At 39.8% G+C, this 21,113-nt stretch overlaps 1 protein-coding gene across 5 annotated transcripts in view; it reads left to right on the top strand.

The window, feature by feature from the left end:
* The first annotated feature begins 546 nt into the window (after positions 1-546).
* Positions 547-21,113, top strand: part of Znf438 (zinc finger protein 438) — a 116,321-nt gene continuing 95,754 nt past the window's right edge. For 2 of the 5 annotated variants that reach the window (XM_021151116.2, XM_021151113.2), the window contains exon 1: positions 558-1,007. The gene's annotated coding sequence lies outside the window, so the exon portion shown is untranslated. Of the gene's footprint in view, positions 1,495-21,113 lie in introns of all 5 variants that reach the window. The other 3 variants (XM_021151117.2, XM_021151112.2, XM_029471958.1) reach the window with 3 other exon arrangements.

The raw sequence follows: 21,113 nt of genomic DNA, 5'->3' as shown, positions 1-21,113 counted from the left end.
ACTAGCTCCAACACAGTTTGAACTGCTTTTTTTAAAGTCAGAAGGTTTACTATTTTCAGTCTGAAGAAGTAGATTTCAAGTCTTCAGATTCTGTCGTCCATTCTGCCTTCACTTTCTTTGCAGTGGTCTTTTATCCAGAGCTGGACTTAAGACAGCTGAGCTTTCCTCATGAGGTGGTTGGTTGGAAAGTTTCACAGGTCACTACTTGTTAAATTTAACAGGTGACCTGTAAAAGGTTTCCTGGGGCCAAAAAGGGTAACACAGTAAAAGAGTTAAAGATCCTCGCTTCAGCAATAGGCAGCAAGGCACATACAGAGAGGGCGGGGCCGCTCTGCAGCAGGAGCCAGCAAAAAAAAAAAAAAAAAAAAAAAAAAAAAAAAGCCGGAGCCGGAAGGGCGGGTCTAGGGGCGTGGCCTAGCCGGAGGTGGGCAGGCCTGGCATAGGCGGGGTGGGCTTTCAGTGGTTGTCCTGGAAGGGCGTGGTCTACTCTTCGTGGGCGTGTCTGGCTGGGCGCGGGCGGGAGTGGCTTTATCCGGGCAGAAGTGAGACAGCGCAAAGGACCATGGGACAGGTGCCCCTATGACCCCGGCGGAGAACAGTGTCTCTTAACCAAACGCGTAGCAGTTTTAGTTAACAGGTGAGGGGAGGAAGGCAGTGTTTGAAGAAGAACTACCTAAGAACCCTTTCGGCCACCCTAAGCCCGGGCGAGAACTTGATTTGTTCCCGAGGTCTCTCCCTTTCTGTCTATCGACCCCCGACCTTCTCGCTTCTGGGGCCGTGTGAAGATGGTGAAGAGTGGCCGCCTAAGCGCGCCAGCCTGCGAAGCTCACAGGCACGCGGCAGTTGGCCATGTGCGCTTGCGCGCAGGTCTAGGCAGGGCGGGGCGGGGCGTCCCCTGCCGCGCGCTGGAGGCGGGGCCTAGGCCGGAGCGCCGCGCCCGCGGGCTGACCTCGTTGAAGTCGACCCATGACGTCACCCCGCCGTGACGCGTACGCAGTAGGAAAACTGTAAGTTTGCGAGGATCATGCAGCTCTGCCTTGCGGGGCTCGCAGGGCCTACGTTCTGCTCGCTCTCGCAGTCGCTGTGTTGGCAGCGGGCACCGGGAAACCTCGGGTTACACGGGAGCTGCCGAGCGTGACGCGGGGCTGGTGGTCGCCCCAGGTGGGAGCGCGCCCTCCCTGCAGCGCTGGCTTATGGAGGCGAGGCTGTTCCTTAGCCTGGCCCGCACCTTTCCCTCTGGCCTGTGACAGCCAAGAGCGTGCGACTAAGGCCTGGGAACGGGGAACTGGCGAGGCCCTCCTTAAAATTCTTTGATAAAGAGATTAGATCTTCAAGTAGGACATGCTTGGTCAGTCTGCGCCCTCAAAGACTAGCTGCCCAGGTCCGCCTTCCTTGGGATCCTGCAAATGCCCAGGTTGCTGATGACAAATTACATGCAGTGTTGCCTCAAGCCTTCTTTCTTCTTTCTATAGGGCTGCAGCGTCTTGAAACCCTGTGAGTTAACCTAAGCTATGTAATCCTACACAACAGTTAAGACAACATTTTTTATTCTAAGGAATGTGGTAATCTATTTGTATGTAAGGATCTTTCTCAGGGCTTGGCCTCCCCCACACACCTACCCCAACCCATTGGATCATGACTTTTGAACCTGAAGGTATCTCAGCTATAGTATCAGTTGATCAGGAACCAAGAAAAAACCTGGTATCAATATCACAGAGATTTTGGCAATACTTGTTCCCCCAGTTTGGCCATTAAAGAAAAATGTTTTTAGCAGCCCAGAACTAGTACATTATGCTCAACACAAGTTCATAGAGTCAGCTTGTCTGCCTATACGGTTTTAAAATCTTGCCTTCAAATGAGTTAGTTACAACATTGAGACCCTTATCCAACTCTGGGAGAAGTACTACCCAGGAACTTTGAAGGGAATATACACTCCCTAGGATGGACTTATACAGTAGATCAAGAGGCCACGTTTTTATGACTTCAGTGGAGAGTGTATCATCCTTACAGAGGACTTAAATCAAAGCAGAGCTTCTGAGTTTTGTTCTCCTATTTGTAGCTTTCCAAAGATACGTCACCTACGTCTTAGAACTTTTTTTAAAGTCTGTCTCTAACCTGGGAGGAGATAGTATAGCTTTGTTATTTTTACAGGGATCAGAGAGACCTGGAGGGAGAGCAGCTAAGTATGGTATTGCTGTTTGCATCAGACCCCACCCATGATGAGATACCAGGTTCAGAGTCAGATCTGTAAATAAAGACTGCTCTATAGCTAGCGGACTTCCTAGGACACTGGAGAAGTAGACACAAGCAATGAGCACACAAAGTTATTTGTGTGAGTGCAGTGAAGGAAAGGAAGGAGGGGTGTGAGGATCAGTAAAGGCTGGTTTGAATGAGTCATTTAGGGCAGACTGTCTAAGGGAGTTGGCGTTGACTTACTCTAAGGTGGGATAGCAGCCCATCAGGAGCCCAACTGGTGGCATCCAAGCTCCCTGGGAGGTGGAGGCAGGAGAAACACAGTTTGAGAACTGCTGTAGCTACAGATGGAGTAAAAATTGAACTGAGGAATATATAGCTAGTGATAAAGCCCCTGCCCTTTGTTCAATCTCTAGTTGGGTGTAGTGGAAGGAGACAGTATAACCATCTGGCCTGGAAAGCTTACCGCATGCATGGAACTGTTCTAAACGCTGTCTTACAGCCAGCTTTTTAGCTAAGAAAAATACCTTTGTTATTATAGATTAGAAAACTGCTACACATGTTAGGTATGTACTCAAGCTAAAAGCTTAAGAGACTCGGAGTCTTGCATATTTTACTAAATTTACATTAGAACTGCTGTCATTTTTTTTTACCATTTGAATTAGGTCATCTGACTTGAGAGGCTATGTTCCAAATGTCTATTCTGTCTCAGAGCTTGGTAAAGTTGGAGAAAGAAAGTGTTGCCCTTGTAACCTGCTTTCGGGGTGGGGTGGGGGCTTGGAGTCTGTGGCAAAGTAGACATGTTACTCTGAAGTTAATGAAAAGCCACAAGACAGTTTGTGTCATAGAACTGGCACCTGTCTGTTTTCTACTTCACTCCATGGAGAATTAACTGTAGAGTTTTAAAGTGGGGGAGATATCTTGAAAAGGGGGCTGGAGGTGGGAGGAGGCTGTTGCTGTGCTGTACCTTGAGAAGGGAGATGGTATGGTACCGTAGGCTGGTGGAAGCAAATGGGGGGATGACATTGAGAGATGAAACTCAAGACTACTGACAGAACGTACTGATGTCCCAGGGAGGTTCAGGGAAAGGAGAAGGAATAGCTCTTCAGGATTGGCATGGAAGAACTAGGAGAATAGTAGTGCTATGTTGCTAAGGTTTGGGAGGAGAAATAAAAGTCTAGTTCTTAAGTTCTAGATGCTTGTTAGATGTAGTAAATACTAATAATTAGCATAATGTATATATGAGCTAGATTCCAGACAAGGTTACACACACTCATTTAATCCTTAAAACAGTTGTATGTCCTAAGAATTTACTGTTTACAGTTTGCAGATGAGAAAATGGACGCACAGGGAGCTGCCTTAAGTCATCTAGTAGGGCAGGCTTCAGACTACTTATCTCTGGTCTCTGTCCATTGCCATGAGGTTGAGTGTTGGAAGGGATTCACCCCCAAGTGCTCTAGCTTGCATGTTAATGTCATGCAGGTTAATGTCTGTAACTACCCCATTGTGGACATGTTGAGTAGATATGAAATGACTATAGGGATAGAAATACACATACTTTTGAAGAGACAGACTGATTTTGTTCTTTTCTAATCCTTGGTTGATAACAAGGCAAGAGAAGGAGCTATACATGGTAAGACTGTACAGGCTGGTTTTTCCTTGTTTGACTGGATCTTTGTAGCTGTTCCGTTCTTCTGTCTGTCATCTCCACAGTGTTATGGGTATAGTGCTGGTGAGGTTTTTGTCTCATTCACATCTCTATCTTTAGTTTCCTTCCATTGACTCATTTGTAGCTGGGAAGAGTGACTTTCTATGAAGGGTATTGGTTAAGTTTGGGGAGTTTGGAGATGAATAAACATGATTTTCTTCCTGGAGGAGCATAGCATGAGGAAAAACCTGTGGGAATAGAATCAGAGTAGAAGAAATGCATACATACATGCTAATGAAGGCCCCACACTTGAGAGATGGGGTGTGAAAGGGCAAAAGAGCAAAAAAAGGCCTACACAATTGCATGATGGATTGGAAGCTCCCCAAGAGTCCTTTTGAACAAAAGAACTACTCAAAGTCTTGCATATTTTATTAAATTTGCATTAGTTTTAATTGGCACTGATAAAATTTTCATCAAATGAAATAAATTCTGATATTTGACTATCTCTGTGGAGTGGTGACTTTTTCTAGTTCTGTTACCTCAGTGTTGACAGGGTTCACTAGTACAATAAGGAACTAGTTTGAAATGTTGTTGCTTGCAAAGCAGAGGGCAGTGGAGGGGCCATGTATGAAATACTTAGGCAGGTTTCCACTGTTCATAAGTGTGTCGTGCCAAAGTTACACATGATAGTATTTGAATTCTCTGTTAACCAGCCCCTTATGATGAATACATACACATCTTTTGTCTTGTTGCTTTAGGCCCATAGTAGCACAGTTCAGTGTGGGGAGGAACTTATAGTGGAGGAAGTCTGGAGGAAGTCTGCCTTCTAAAAGTTCCAGCCCTGTAGGCTGGCCACTAAACCTTTTGCATGTGAGCTGTTTAAGCTCCAGACCATAATGCTTGCTATTCATTCATTCATTCATTCATTCATTTTTCTCTCCTTCATCTTTGTCAATGACTGCTCTAGCGATGCAGATTTAAAATAGGTTTATTTTATGTGTATTTTATCTGCATGTTACGCATGAGCACACAGTGTCCCCAGAAGCAAGAGGAGGGTGTTGGATGCCTCTAGAACTGGAGTTGCAGATACTTGTGAACACCACGAGGGTGCTGGGGTCAAAACCCTGATCCTTTCTACAAGAGCCATCTCTTCAACCTCAAATTTCTTTCATGTTTTTATACATACTGGACTAGCTACTTGGTTATACAATTGTTAATTTTCAAAAATACAAAAAAAATTGTATTAGTTTTCGTAGTTTTTGGCAGTATCTGTAAGATGTGGTGAGCATATATTATCTTCTTAATTTGACAGGTAAGAAAATAGGTACAGGTCAAATGATTTGTCCTGTGTCAGGACAAGTTAGTGATAAAAGCAAAGTGACTTGGAGTTAAATCTTAATACCTAGGACTACTTAAAGTTACCTATTACTGTTACTCAGTTTATCTTCTTAAGAATCCTGTGATATGTAGCTATTATTCCTGTCATATAGAGAAGCAACTGGTCCCCCAACTCATAATGTGTCCCTTCATTGTTTCCATTGAGTTGTACTACCCTTCCAAATATTTCCATATTATATGAACTTGACTTTTGATTAAATCCACGAGATCTATTCTCTGACTACATTGGTCTCTTGCAACATAGACTTATATTGATGTCCCTGCTAGAGTCACTTGATAAGGTCAGTGTTTGTGATCCTGCCCAAATTTGATTTAGATTCCTGATTTTGTTAAACTATACAGTAACAAGATTTGCTATTTAGAATTTTCTTTTTGAGAAGATGTAGGTCCAGAAGCAGTACACAAAAATACTCTGATCAGTATTTGCCTGTAGCTGAATAAGGAAGTCTGTAGAAGCAGTCCGTTTGCTCTTCTGGTTGAGTCCTGTTTAGGAGAGGACACCCATTTGTGCCCCTTTTGAATCAGAGTCTCTATTATTCTTGTCAGTGCAGCTTCAAATATGAAAAAGAGATTAAAAGGTTAGCCATTTTCCATGTCAAATTTGAGGACATTTCCTTTTAGGGTTTTTTTTTTTTTTCTCCCTATGCTGAGCTAATCCACAGAACAATATTATGGAGGTTGATGTATTTTCCTTCTAAAACAGACTTACTCTACTTTAGTGGGTATTTCACTTTTGTAATGTGATAAGAGCTGGTGAGAGTTACTTATTTCTTAAATTGTAAGCAAGAGTTTATCAGTTTGCCCAAATAAAACAGTATAAGATTTTTGATTTTTACATTTTATATAAATCAAGCTGGGCCATCATTTTTACTAGCTAAATAAGATAGCTATTTAAGCAGTTATTTTGTTTGAAGATTATTTGATAGCAGTTAATTCTTGGTGTACATTGTAGCAGTCAGATGTTTTAATATTTTATATAGTACATGCACTGATCGGGGTTGATAGTATGAGATTGTAAGTGTTAAGGGTGGGGAAGAGTTGCAGGCAAGGATGACTATAATTATACTTAAAAGGTCTTGATGAAAATTACCATTTATGAAGCTGGATTGTTTTAACAAATATTTTTCTTACCCACAAGAAGAAAAAGAGTAATATTCAAATAGCCACAATATTAGCTGTATTTTTGGCATGAAGAGATCACTAAAATGGAGTTAAAGCAAAGATGGGATTATGTTATTTAAGCAAGAGACACCACAATTCTCTAGGCTTTTAAAGGAAGCATGATGTTTAAAATTGGTTAATTTTCATAGGTGACATAGTTGAAGGATTGGCTGACTTTAAACTTGGAATTTGGAGATTGGCTGATTTTGAGGTTTCCAAAGCAAAGCAGTTGCTGACTGGCTGAAATTCTCAACTGAATTGTTGAGAAATGTTGAATAGACTTTAAAAATTGATTGATTGTGACAGATTCAAAACCAGTTTTGTGATTACCTATTTGCAGCCAACAAACAATCTTCCTTTCTTGAAATATATGTGCCTTTTAATGACATTTATGTTAGCATATCAATGATAGCTATTGAGCTAATATTAACATATCTTGCTTTTGTTTTGAAACTTAAAAAGATGTTGTTTCTGTGGGATTTTTTGTTGTTGTTTTTTCCATTCTCCTGATATTTTATATTTGAGAGACTGCTTTGTGAAATATTTAAAAGTGATGTGTTATTTTTAGAAATGCTCTAGTTCTTTAAAAATCCTGGGAAAGCAGCATTATTTTTTTGTCTCCTTTCTTTCTTGAGGTAGTGTGTATCATGGACCCACCAAAGTCAGTCTTTATAGATGCTCAGTCACATACATATATATCAGCTTGTTGGTTTGCTGTTAGAGATACAGCCTGAACTGACTACTTTCAGATACTAGTCATTGTTTATTAACAGGTTAGAAGTTTAATGACTTTAATATCTGTGAATCATTTTACTACAATTATCATGTTACAACACTATTACTTCAGCTATTTAATATTTAGAATGTTTCTTCTTCAGAAGAAAATGAAAATCTAAGTACTGGTACTAATAGAAAGCTTTTTTGTGAATTGATCTCTCATAGTAATATATTTTAGAACCTTTTTCTGTACAGATGTTAAAATAAACTTACGGGACGTTCATTTCAATATTAGAGGTGACAAACTTTAAAGGTTTTGGTGTAAGTTCTTTGTGTGTGCCTATGCTACACAGGCCAGAGGATGGCCTCCATTATTGTTCCTAAGACATTGTTCACCTTGGGTGGGGTTTTTCCCTTTCTTCTTTCTCTCCCAGACTCCTTTGTTCTTCTTTTTCTGCTTGCACACACAGAAACAGGACAGCTTGCAAGTGGTTCTCTCCTTCCATCATACAAACCCTAAGCCATCGAACCAGAGTTTGATAAGCTTGGTGGCAAGTGCCTTTGCCCAAGGAACCATCTTGCTGGCTCCCACCTTTTTTTTTTTTTTTTCAGATAAGAGTTTTTAATCTATAGTTGGCCTGGAGTCTGCTGGTTCTGCCAGGGTGTCCCAAGAATCCATCTGTCTCTGTCTCCCCTCTCTGGCAATATAGGCAAGCCCCACCATGTCTCACATTTTTGGAGGGTGGAGTAGGTTCTGTTGATCTAGTTTAGGTCCTTGTGTTTGTGCATCAAGCACTTTGGGGATTCATGGTTACTGAGTTGTTAGAAGAGAGAAGTTGTAGAAGGGTGAGTGGATTAATGACGACAGATCAGAAGGCTGAAGGTCAGTGACAGTGCTGCCATTGCTTCCTCTGTGCTGCCAGGAAGGAGGTGAGGATTCCGAAATGGTTGTTGGTTGAGGAAGGAGGAAACTGAGGGAGTCTGACCTAATAACCTTTCCTTTGTTTCTATAGAAGTGCTGTACTTTGTTTAGTGAGGGGTGAGTAGGAAGCTTGAAAAAGTGGTAGAAGTTTGGATGTGGTTCTGTGGGAAGTCAGAGAGGAGCTGATTGGGACCCAAGAAAGAATGACTAGCCAGCAGTAAGAAGGACTTACCCAGGTGGGGTGTTGTGCATTTGTAGGGTTCACACTCTTTCTGCTTGGGGATTTCTATAACATTGATTTCCAGATTGGGTAGATGAATAGGTGTTTAGTAGAGATAGAAGCCGACACAACTTTGAGAATTAAAGATCAGGGAGTGGGCAAAGCTGGATGGGCTGTTCCTAGGTTATGTTGGAAAAGGGATAAAGCTAAGAGCATGGTTAATACACAAGAAGAAAATAGACAGGGAAGTAGAGGAAAAAAATGGAAGCTTAAGTTGGTTGTTCATTCATTCATCCATTAAATATTTATTGAGCATTTTTCTTTCAGTCACTGTTCCAGATAATGTTGCTACCTAAGTCAAAGGAGAGATGGAAATAGTGTCTGTCTTGATAGGCATTAGTTCTATGGTAAAGTGAATAGTGTGTATGTGTGTGTGTATACACATGGGCACACATGTGCACGTGACAAGTGTATAGACATGCATACATGCACATACAAAATTCAAAATGGTAACTATTACCAAAAAAATAAAGAAGAGAAGTGAAAGAGTGATACAGATGCTGTTTTGAAATAATGTGATCAGAAAAATGCTCTTAGAATGGCATTCTAATGCTCACAGACAGAGGACAATATCCAGGGACATAACCAACATAGACATCCACATGGACATCCCAAGGTCAGGAACAGCACTGACTCCTGGGAAGACTTGGAGCATCCCTAGCATTGGGAAATGTGAGCAAAGAGGAGAGTGGTAATCAATTAGGACAGCTGAAAGGATTTAGGGTTTTACTGTGCCTTGAGAAAACATTGGAAGGTTTGAATCTGTCATACTTTTCTGAAGGTGCTTACATTTGCTGGTTTTTGGAGAACTGATTGGCAATGGGAATTAAAGAAAACTGAAAGCTAGAGAGATAAGAGGTGGTGGCCTTCAAGAGTTCTGACTTATGCAGTTTAGTGCTTCTGGGTGAAGAATCCTGCTGCTTGCTGATCCTTTAAGCAGACACACCTACTCCACAATAGGAATTCTTCTTTGTGGCTAGAGGCCTGACCCAGACCATTGGCTTACACCGCACCCTTTCCTGTTTTTACTATGATCCTACCCAGCTTCATTATTCATTTTCCTATTTTTTTCTTCATCTTGTCTTTTAGATCTGATACACACACACACACACACACACACACACACACACACACATAGACATACACACACATATATATGTATATGTGTATACACACACACATATATATATATATATATATATATATACACACATACATACATATATATGGGGTCTTCCTGGCTACAACTTCCTCTAGATCTATTTTCTGACCTTTTTATGTTTTGCAATTCAGCAAACTGCCTTTGTAGCTTAGAATTGATGTTGCCCTTGGAACCTTGGAACAACTCTGAGCGCTACTCCCAAAGACCTCCAGGCTCTAAATTCACAGTGTTGAAAGAGCCCTCCATTGAATTGAGACACTGTCCTTCTTGAAGCTGGACATCCCTGAGGTTACTTCAGGCCATGCTCTTCCAGCCTAGCTTACATCATCTTAATCCTTAGGCATGAAGTTTGCCACAAATGGCATTGCACGTTCAAGTTCTATATTGCTGTACAGAGGGCACTTAGCATGTGAGGTGGTGTATCTATCGTCCTGTGGGAGCCTTGACTCACTACCCTTTTCTAAATTCATATAATAAAAATTAATAGACTTCTAAATACAAAACATGGGCTCCACCTGTCCTCAGTACAGTCTTTATTGGTTCTAATTGAGTATTTGTATATTTTACAATAAAAGGAACCATGTATAGTTTAAAAAGTAGTATTAGTTTGAAATGCTTTAACTTCTCAGAGTTGCAGTTTTCTGTTTTTTTTTTTTTTTAATATTTAATGGAACTATTATAACATGTTTATACAGCATAAGTAAACCTGGCCAGGACCTAGATTCTGAATCATTAGTCTTTTCTGACTTAATAGAAAAGTACAAAATATTTTCTTTTTAGGTGGGTTTATATGTCTAGGTCAGAGGACAACTTTCAGTAGTCAGGTCTTACCTTCTGCCTATTTTGAGGGAGGGTCTCTGTCTTCTGGTTTCTGCTACTGGGCTGCATACTGCAAGGTAGTTGGCCCACTAGCTTCCAGGGAATTCTAGTCTCCACTTCCCTTGCAGTAGGAGTGTTTTTAAACATGGATTCCAGTTTGTACTCAGGGTGTCTGTTGTGTTGGAGTAGCAAGTAGTTTCCTAGCAATTCTGTTCCCAGGTAGCTACTTAAAATAAATAAAATCACACAGCCACATAATATTTACATGTAAAGGTCATGCTGTTATTATGTTGAATTATGCTGTTATTATAGTAGTTATCAGTACAGCCCACCCAAATTTGTCTACCAATAAGTGATTTATGGATGAACAGGATGTTATATCTATGCAATGGAATATCATTTACCCTTTAAATTTTTGGATATCCTGACACTTGGTTTAACATGGATGAATATTGGTACCAGATAAAACTGTTGACAACTGGAAATGTGGATATTAAGCTGAAGAGGCAAGAAAAATCATACTTAGAGGTACCCATCTAGTGATTAGCATTTTGTTGCTTGTAGTAAATTTCATAGGATTTAATGGTATTACCTGGAAGAAAGGGATCAGTTTAGTATTTAGAAAGTATACTTTCGTTTGCTGGAATTTGAAAACTTACTTAAGTGACTATAAATTGGCAACAGGAAAGAAATCCTAAATTTTCTCCCAAAGAATAATTTCCAGGGAGAAATTCAAGAGTAAAGAAGTCTTTGGAAGATCACCTCCTTCCTTAGTAGTTATTATAGGTCAGGTTGAAAATTCAACAGACTAAATTTAAAAGCATTAAAATAGTTTTTCTCATAAAAATTCCTCCATATAAACAAATATATTAAGCATCTTCAAAATGCTAAAGAGTGTTACAAATTTTGGGTTAAATAAATCCTTCTTCAGGTAGTAGAGCTTAAGGGGGAGATTGACAGGAATGGTCAACATGAAGTATGACACATGAAGTACACTGTGGTAAGAGAACACCTGCAGCAGGAGTGGGCAGCTCAGTGTAGAGATCTCCCAGAGTAACGGGAAGGGAAGGGTTCTGATGTGAGTATCTTAGTGGGAAGACCCTACAGGGAGAAATTCAGTGTAGCTGACCCATCAAGCTAGGAAGGGAGAGATGGGATACCCTTGGAGAAATGAACAAAGTCCATTGATCAGGTGCTGTCCCCTGGGACTTGATGCTAGTGGTAGTCAAGAAGGATTGCATTTTCCAGAGGAAACAATAGTATCCTGTCTTGGTGTAGGATAAATGGTAGTCTTAGGTTTACAATGTCACAGGATGTTGATAGACGAGCTCCTGTTGGGTGATTCATGGCTAACATTTCTATAGGATACATGCTTCAGACCCCAAAGCTATGCTACAAGTTAACCAGCTTTCAACTGTGCTGATGCTGCTTGGATGCACATACATTGTAGGGTTTTGTTATTTGTGTTAAACTTGTGCTTTTTCTGGTGCTTTGAGGCTATAGTGTTGACTTTTCTCATTTGGTATGAGTCAAGTACATTATTTTACTAATGTCACTGAAATTTATTTTCCTTAAGCAGATTTAGAAAACACAGAAGTGTTTTAATAAATTATGTGGCTTTGAAAATGTTCTTCAATTTAAAGATCTCATCAGTAAACTACATTGTGTGTCACGAGTCTAAAAAGTGAAACCAACATAGAAATTGTTCCAAGTAGTAAAATATTGGTATGTCTTCACTGTTAAAGTCATTGGAATGTAGAAAGTAAAAAATAAGAGTTTAAACTATGAGCTTTAAAGAAAGAGTTCCTGAGTTCAGTAGCTGTTGTAGCAGTAGATACTGAAAGTGTCAGACATTTCTTAATTTGGAGGCTGCGATATAACTCAGTTGGTAGAGGGTTTGTATAGCATGGCTAAAAGATCCCCAGCATGGTATATATGGGGCATGGTAGTGTGTCTTATAATCTCAGCATTCAGAAGAGGGAGGTAAGAGAATCAGATGTACAAGATGATCTTCAGCTACAAACTTAATTTGAGGCCAGCCTGATCTGTGTGTAACCCTCTCTTAATGATCGTTTTTTTTTTTTTTTTTTTTCCTTTTTGGAATAAGAATGTCTATATATGTGATTTTATTTTACAGGAGCTCACAGTTAAGAGACTTTTAAAGTGTTAGGATTTTTAATGACTTTGTGGACTTTTAACATGTACTGTATTTTCCATTATGAGATAAAGATGAGACCTTAGGGACCAGGAATGCAAAGTTATGATTTAAAAGTGATGTGTTTGGGTGTCCTCCCCTACCCCACTCCCACTCTCCAGACTGTTCCACATCCCATCCCATACCTCCTCCCCACCCCTGTCTCTACGTAGATGTCCCAACCCCCCACCCCACCTGATCTCTAAATTCCTTGGGGCCTCCAGTCTTTTGAGGGTTAGGTGCATCATCTCTGAATGAACACAGACCTGGGATTCCTCTACTGTATATGTGTTGGGGGCCTTGTATAAGCTGGTATATAAGAGATGATGTGTTCTAGTGTCTAAGAGATGATGGGGGTCCAGGTTGATTGAGACTGCAGGTCCTCCTGCAGGGTCGCCCTTCTCAGCTTCTTTCAGCCTTCCTAATTCAACAACGGGTCAGTTTCTTTTGTCCATTGGTTGGGTGCAAAAGCATCTTTCAGATGCTTTTTGGGTCTTCTGGAGTAAGGTCATGCTAGGTTGCTTTTTGTGAGCACTCCATAGCCTCAGTAATATTGTCAGGCCTTAGGACCTCCCCTTAAGCTGGATCCCACTTTGGGCCTATTGCTGGACCTTCTTTTCCTTGGGCTCCTCTCCATTTCCATCCCGGTCATTCTTTCAGACAGGAACAATTATGAGTCAGAGTTGTGACTGTGCGATGGACCCCCTCTCCCTCATTTGATGTCCTGTCTTCCTGTTGGAGGTGGGCTCTATAAATTTCCTCTCCCTACTGGTATTTCATCTGAGGTCCCTCCCTTTGAGTCCTGAGAGTCTCTCACCTTCCAGGTCTCTGGTGTATTCTGGAGGGTCCCACCCCCCAACCTCTTATCTCCTGAGGTTGCTTGTTTCCATTCTTTCTGCTGTCCCTTAGGACTTCAGTCCTTTTCCCTCATCCAATACCAGATCAGGTTCCCCTCTTTCCCCTACTCCCTCCCTTCCTCCCCCCAGTCCCCTGTTCACTTTCCTTCCTAGGTCCTTCCCTCCCTCCCCACTTGTGATTGCTTTCTTCTCCCTCCCAAGTGGGACTGAGGTGTTCTCACTTGGGCATTTCAGCTTGTTGACCTTTTTGAGTTCTGTGGTCTGTATCATGGGTATTCTGTACTTTTTGTTTTGTTTTTGTTTTGTTTTTTTTTGTTGTTGTTTTGTTTTGTTTTTGCGTAACATCCACTTATAAGTGAGCACAAACTATGCATGTCCTTTTGAGTCTGAGTTACCTCACTCAGGATGATATTTTCTAGTTCCATCCATTTGCCTGCAAAACTCAGGATTCTTAATAGCTGAGTAGTATTCCATAGTCTAAATATACCACATTTTCTGTATCCATTCTTCTGTTGTGGGACATCTGGGTTGTTTCCAGCTTCTGGCTATTACAAATAAGGCTGCTATGAGCATAGTGGAACATGTGCCCCTGTGGCATGGTGGAATATACCCACTTTTGGGTATATTCTCAAGAGTGGTATAGCTGGGTCTTCAGGTAGATCTATTCCTAATTTTCTGAGGCACCTCCAGATTGATTTCCAGAGTGGTTGTACCAGTTTGCAATCACCCCAGCAATGGAGGAATGTTCCTCTTTCTCCACATCCTCTCCAACATGTGTTGTCACCTGTGATCTTAGCCATTCTGATTGGTGTAATGTAGAATCTCAGGGTCGTTTTGATTTGCATTTCTCTGATCACTAAGGATATATAATCGGTAGACACAGAGGACTTTCTGACTTATTCTGTACCTTGAAGAGTCTTTGTTTGATTCCTACCAAACTTAAGCAAAATAGAATTTCTTCCCTGCGTATGTAACTCCATTTTACCTCCTGTATTTGTGCTATTATTGTATATTAAATCTCTGTATGTGAGAAACTCAAAAGTAGATCACCATAACTTACATTTTATATAATCCACCCTTAGAAGGAACTGGAAGAAAGGAGAACATGGAAATGTAGATAGTTGTATTAGACTTTCTGTACTTCACTGGTGGATGTGAGTTGGCAACGTTATTATCCACTCTTGACAGCGAGTACACAACATCAAAGGTAGGTAGCTCAGCAGCACAACTGCAAACTTCCTGTTTTATTGAATTACACTTTGACAAGGAGAAAAGGCAAGAAGCATGAAATTTGAAAATCATTTTTAATCACGCACACAGTTACTTTTCATGGCATTTCTTTTTTGTGACTTGAATTTCTGAGTTGTGGTTTTCCTTCTGTCAGTGCATTTGAGTTCTTTGTCCTGAAGGCCCGTTGCTCCAGTTTGCTTCTCTTTCTGGGGAGAAACATGCTTGTTCCATTGTGTAAGAACTGGGGCAAAGGTATTGCTTCACTTCTCCCAAAGTGACAGCTCTGCTTTCTCAGGGCTGTTGAGAGCAAGAACATTCTTGCCTTGTCTATCTGGGTGTGGAGTCAGGATAGGCTAGGAGTGCTAAATTCCTGGGTTCTCTATCTGGTGCACCTGGTATGCAGCTTTGCTACAGAGAAAAGGAGCTCTGGTCTTTTCAGCTGTGCCTGTTCAGATTACAGTTGGCAGTAAAGGACTAGGGAGAGAGCACCAGCACTCTCCCTTCCCATGGGGGGCAGCTGCATGCCCTGCTGAGGGGACAAGGACTGAGCCTGCCCTGAGTTTCTGACATTATTTCATAGGTCACAGCTGGAAGTATGGGAGAAGTCAGGAGGGAGCAGGTTGTGGTTCAATGTCACCAACTACCTCTTGCTCAGGCTTTGTGGGTTTTCTTGAATGAATATTTATACATTTGTTGTATGTTCTTAGAAAAATGTTCAGAGACTTTGAATGATTGCTTTGAATGCATTTTCCCACTTAAAATTGTTTATTGTAGAATTCTGTGCACTTCTCTTTACAGAATCTAGACTCCTATTTTTGCACATTTAAAAGGAATTGATAATTTTGTCCCATTTAGTCAGCCTGTTCACACATTCCTAGTGTTAGATTACTGTCCTATCTTTGTAGTGTCTGTGCAGTTTGAAGAACCTGGGAAGTTTGACTTTGACCCTTTATCCATTCCAAGTTTCAGTGTTTCCATATTTGTGGCACAGACCATTATGTTTTCATGAACTCTGTAGGTCAAATTAGCAGCTGGCTAATATTTATTCTGTGTGGTATAGCTCTGGCTATTTTCTATACTGTGTAGAAGTGCAAAGCATGGCTGATCCAGGTGGCGGACTTGTTACATCACAGATTACAGAGACCCATGACCAAATTCTGATGTATCCAGTCTGAGGCAGGAAAGGCCTGAGAATTCCTGACAAGAAACTAAATAATATGATGGTTTCTAGTCTGGCATCTTAAGATCTTAGCTGACATTTGTGCTTACCATATTCATTCATTCATTCATTCATTCATTCATTTGAGAAACAGACCTATTCTCATTCTTTAAGTCTCTCACTTTCTCATTTAGCAGATGGAATATTTTATAGACACTTTCTCTTGTCTGTTGTCTGATTATCCAGTGATACATTTTACACAAGTAGGACAAATTCTTGACCTTTTTCTCCCTTTGTTATATTGATGTTAGAATAATGAACTGGTTTCCTAGTGTATGAATTGGGAGAACTGGCAAAAAGATAAACAGATAGATAGTAAGAAAGTATGCAGGAGTGGGGGTTGCTCATATGATTGTAAGATGTGAGCTGGCAGACTAGAAACCCAGGCAGGATTTATATACTACAGTGTTGAGAAAGAGTTTCTTCAAAAAAACACCAGTCTTTTCTAGTAAGGCCTTCACCTGGCTGGATAAAGTCCACCATACAATGGAGGGTAATTTATGTGATTTAAAGTTATTTAATGGTAAATACTAATCATGTCCACTTCTGCAGCATCTGGGTATTAAATCCCAAGTAAATGAACTGTCATATGTAGGTTAGCCTCTGAATTTATTGTTCAAATTGAGATTATGTAGAAAATAAAGAACTTTTAATTATAATTTTTAGTGTTATAAATTATAAGTAAATAGAATTCCATATTATGAAATTATAAATTTTATTACTTCACTTAAAATTGTTTTTTTAGTCAAAACTATTGATAACCCTAAATAATATTTTATTTCCATTTTGAATGTCAATTCTAAGTGCATGTTAGTTCATTAAGTTACATGGTGTTTGGATCTGGTTAATTTTGGTGTGTTATGTTTTTGCTTATTTCCAAGAATTTCTTTTATAATAAAGTTTTTAAAAGATCATATTTTAAAAACAAATTTATTCTATAAGTACTGACAGTGTACTATAAGTACTGATAAAAACCAAATAAAAGCTATTTTGATGAATTTCCTAACAATCAAAAAATATAAGTGAACTTATCAGTAAAAGTTGGCATATATTGTTTAGTTTCTATTTCTCTTTGAGATAGAGTCTCAGTATGAAGCTTAGACTGGCTTCAAATTTACCACCTTCTTACCTCAGCCTCACAAGTGCTGGGTTTATAGGTATGTAGCATCATAGCCAAATTGTTAGTTTCTTAACCTTAAATATGAGTATTTATAATTGAAATAATGCATTTAAAATGTGGTTGCATTATTTTTTATTATTTCATAAAACTTGAGTGTTTCCAAACTGCATTTTATATTTACTAAATTTGAAAATGTTGATTTTAAAGTTATCTTTTTCTGTAAAACAAAATTTTAAATATTTAAAATATGACTTCATATTTGTATATACTACGCTACCTGGTAAGTTAAAAGCTGATTCTAGCTAACTGACATAATAAATTTAGATTTTTAAAACACTTAAATATGTAACTATTCCAGGCCATATATCTTCATAGGTATTCTTCTTTTTATTTTGTGGAATATTTTAATTCAACGAAATTTTTTACAAAGCAAAGCTTTTCACAGAAATCTCTTAGAAGTCTTGAAAATGTTACTAAATTTCCATGCTGCTGTTTTGTGGATAATCTTAGGTTCATTTTAGCCTTCTACATAATAACAAGTTATTTAAATAAAAAAGTACTCTCTCTAAAAATCCCAATCCTGCAAAAACCAAAGACAACATATGTCACTCTATGCAGGGTGTGGGGTCAAGGTGCTAACAGATGGATGGTGTGGGGAAGATTCCTTTCTCGGTGCAGATGCTTGATCTTGGTCTTGTGGAGAGGGAGAAAGAAAGGGGCAGGAGAGAGAAAACAAATGTGGATATAAATTCACTTAAGTATGTGACCTATTCTAATTCCATTTCCTTCCTAGAGGACTTACCTTCACAGGCCCTCACAGTGGGAGTTAGCACTTCAGCTGAAGACTTGGGGGGGTTGGGGGGGAGAAAAACTTTAGCTCATGTTTCCAGCTGACTTAAATTTCACATGAAACCAAGATTTAGATTGTATGCTAATTGGACATTGTCATTGCTTTTGATGATTTTACAAAGTGGCTCTTAAATACTCAAGGCTGGGGAAATGACCCAATAGATAAGAGCATTTGCTATACAAGGACCTGAGTTCAAATCCCCAATAGTCCCATAAAAATCTAGACATGGCCTCATGGGCCTGTGGTCTCAATGTTGCAGGAAGGAGACAAATGATCCTGAGAGCTCACTTAACAACCATACTAACTAAAATGGAGAGGTTTAGGTTCAGTGAAAAAAATAAAAACAAAAACAAAAAACCACAAAAAACACAAACTTGTGTTGATGAAACACTCACATGCTTACATACATATACACATACTCCCCCCATTTAATTGTAGTGAAACAAAATTAAGTACTGCTGTGATGAAATGAATGTCTTTCTTTAACTCAATATGAAAAATACTCACCTTCCAGTTGGCAACAGCTCAAGGCCACCTTGGGCGTGAACTTGGCGGACAGTCCCACAGTCCCCAGAGGATTCTCCACTCCCCATGTGCCCTTGTACGACCAGGATCTTAGGATCACTGGTGAGTGGAACACAACTTCTGCTCCAACATAACCAGAAGGGCCTGAGGCCTTCAGTAGCAGGGACACAAGAACCCCGCCTAACCAGTGGCTCAGGTTCCTTCTGGTCTGCACTGGTCTACCTTGGTTTCAAACTCAGCAGCCACCCCCAAGGTCCCCAGAGGAAGTACCACTTCCAGGCACTCTAATACACCCAGGATATTAGGATCCCAGGAGCTTGGTCACACTAAGATCTCAGGGTCTCAGAGGAAGCTTGACTGCCAAGAGCTCTGACACATCCAGAATATCAGGATCTCAGGATCCTAGAATCACAAGATCACAGAGAAAGCTGGACTCTGAGGAGCTCTGACACAACTGGGATTATAGGAAGGACAGGCTCCAATCAGATATACTGAGGACAAGGAGCACTTGAGATAATAAGATGGTAGAAGGCAAGCATAAGAACAGAAGCAACAGAAACCAAGGTTATTTGGCATCATTAGAACCCATCTCTCTCACTATAGCAAGTCCTGGATACACCATCACACCAGAAAAGCAAGATATGGATCTAAAGTCACTTCTCATGATGATGATGGAGAAATATAAGAAGGACATAAATACCTCCCTTAAAGAGTTATACATGAGAACACAGGTGAACAGGTAGAAGCCCTTAAAGAGGAAACACAAAAATCCCTTAAAGAATTATAGGAAAATACAGAGAGAAAGAAACAGGAAAAAGAATTGAACAAAACCATCCAGGATATAAAAATGGAAGTGGAAACAATAAAGAAATCACAAAGGGAGACAACTCTAGAAATAGAAAACCTAGGAAAGAAGTCAGGAGCCATAGATGCAAGCATNACCAACANAATACAAGAGATATAAGAGAGAATCTCAGGTGCAGAAGATACCATAGAAAACATTGACACAACAATCAAAGAAAATACGAAATGCAAAAATCTCCTAACCCAAAGCATCCAGGACACAATGAGAAGACCAAACCTTCGGATAATACGTATAGACGAGAAGGAAAATTTCCAACTTAAAGGGCCAGTAAACATCTTCAACAAAATTGAAGAAAACTTCCCCAACCTAAAGAAAGATGCCCATGGGGGCTGGTGAGATGGCTCAGTGGGTAAGAGCACCCGACTGCTCTTCCGAAGGTCCAAAGTTCAAATCCCAGCAACCACATGGTGGCTCACAACCATCCGTAACGAGATCTGGCACCCTCTTCTGGAGTGTCTGAAGACAGCTACAGTGTACTTATATATAATAAAAATAAATAAATCTTTTAAAAAAAAGAATAAAAATCTGTTTAAAAAAAAAAAAAAAGAAAGGAAGAAAGATGCCCATGAACATACAAGAAGCCTACAGAACTCCAAATAGACTGGACCAGAAAAGAAATTCCTCCCATCACATAATCAAAACACCAACTGCACAAAACAAAGAAAGAATGTTAAAAGCAGTAAGGGAAAAAGGTCAAATAACATATAAAGGCAGACCTATCACAATTATACATGAGTTTTCCCCAGAAACTATGAAAGCCAGAAGATCCTGGGCAGATGTCATATAGACTTTAAGAGAACACAAATGTCAGCCCAGGCTACTATAGCCAGCAAAATTATCAGTTACCATAGATGGAGAAACCAAAGTATTCCATGACAAAACCAAATTTATACAACATCTTTCCACAAATCCAGCCCTTCAAAAGATAATAAAGGGAAAACTTTAACACAAGGAGGGAAACTACGCTTGAGAAAAAGCAAGAAAGTAATCTTTCAACAAACCTAAAAGAAGATAACCACATGAACAGAATTCCAACTCTAACAACAAAAATAACAGGAAGCAACAATGACTTTTCCTTCATATCTCTTAATATCAATGAACTCAATTCCCTAATAAAAAGACCAACAGACTGGGTACATAAACAGGACCCAACACTTTGCTGCATACAGGAAACCCACCTCAGTGACAAAGACAGACACTACTTCAGGGTAAAAGACTGGAAAACAATTTTCCAAGCAAATGGTCCCAAGAAACAAGCTGGAGTAGGCATTCTAATATTGAATAAAATTGACTTTCAACCTAAAGATATAAAAAAAAACATAAGGAGGGTCACTTCATACTCATGAAAGGTAAAATTTACCAAGATGAACTCTCAATTCTGAACCTCTATCCTCCAAATGCAAGGGCATCCATGTTCATTAAAGAAAATTTAATAAAGCTCAAAGCACGCATTGCACTGCACACAATAATAGTGGGAGACTTCAACACCCCACTCTCATCAATGGACAGATCCAGGAAACAGAAACTAAACAGACACAGTGAAAATAATAGAAGTTATGAAACAAATGGATTTAACAGATATCTATATGACATTTTATCCTAAAACAAAAGGACATACCTTCTTCTCACTACCGTAAGGTAACCTCTCCAAAATTGACCATATGATAGGTCACAAAACAGGCCTCAACAAATACAAAAATATTGAAATAATCCCATGCATCCTATCAGATCACCACAGACTAAGTCTGATCTACAATAACAAGTAAATAATAGAAATAATAGAAAGCCCACATACATATGGAAGCTTAACAACATTCTACTGTGATAACTTGGTCAAGGAAGAAATAAAGAAAAAAAGACTCTTTAGAGTTTAATGAAAATGAAGCCACAACATACCCAACCTTATGGGACACAATGAAAGCAGTCCAAGAGGAAAACTCATAGCTCTGAGTG

This window comes from Mus caroli, chromosome 18 (genome assembly GCF_900094665.2).
Source record: "Mus caroli chromosome 18, CAROLI_EIJ_v1.1, whole genome shotgun sequence".
NCBI classification, from domain to species: Eukaryota; Metazoa; Chordata; class Mammalia; order Rodentia; family Muridae; genus Mus; species Mus caroli.
Note: the sequence above shows the minus strand (reverse complement) of the source record. Positions and strands in the feature narration are given on the sequence as shown.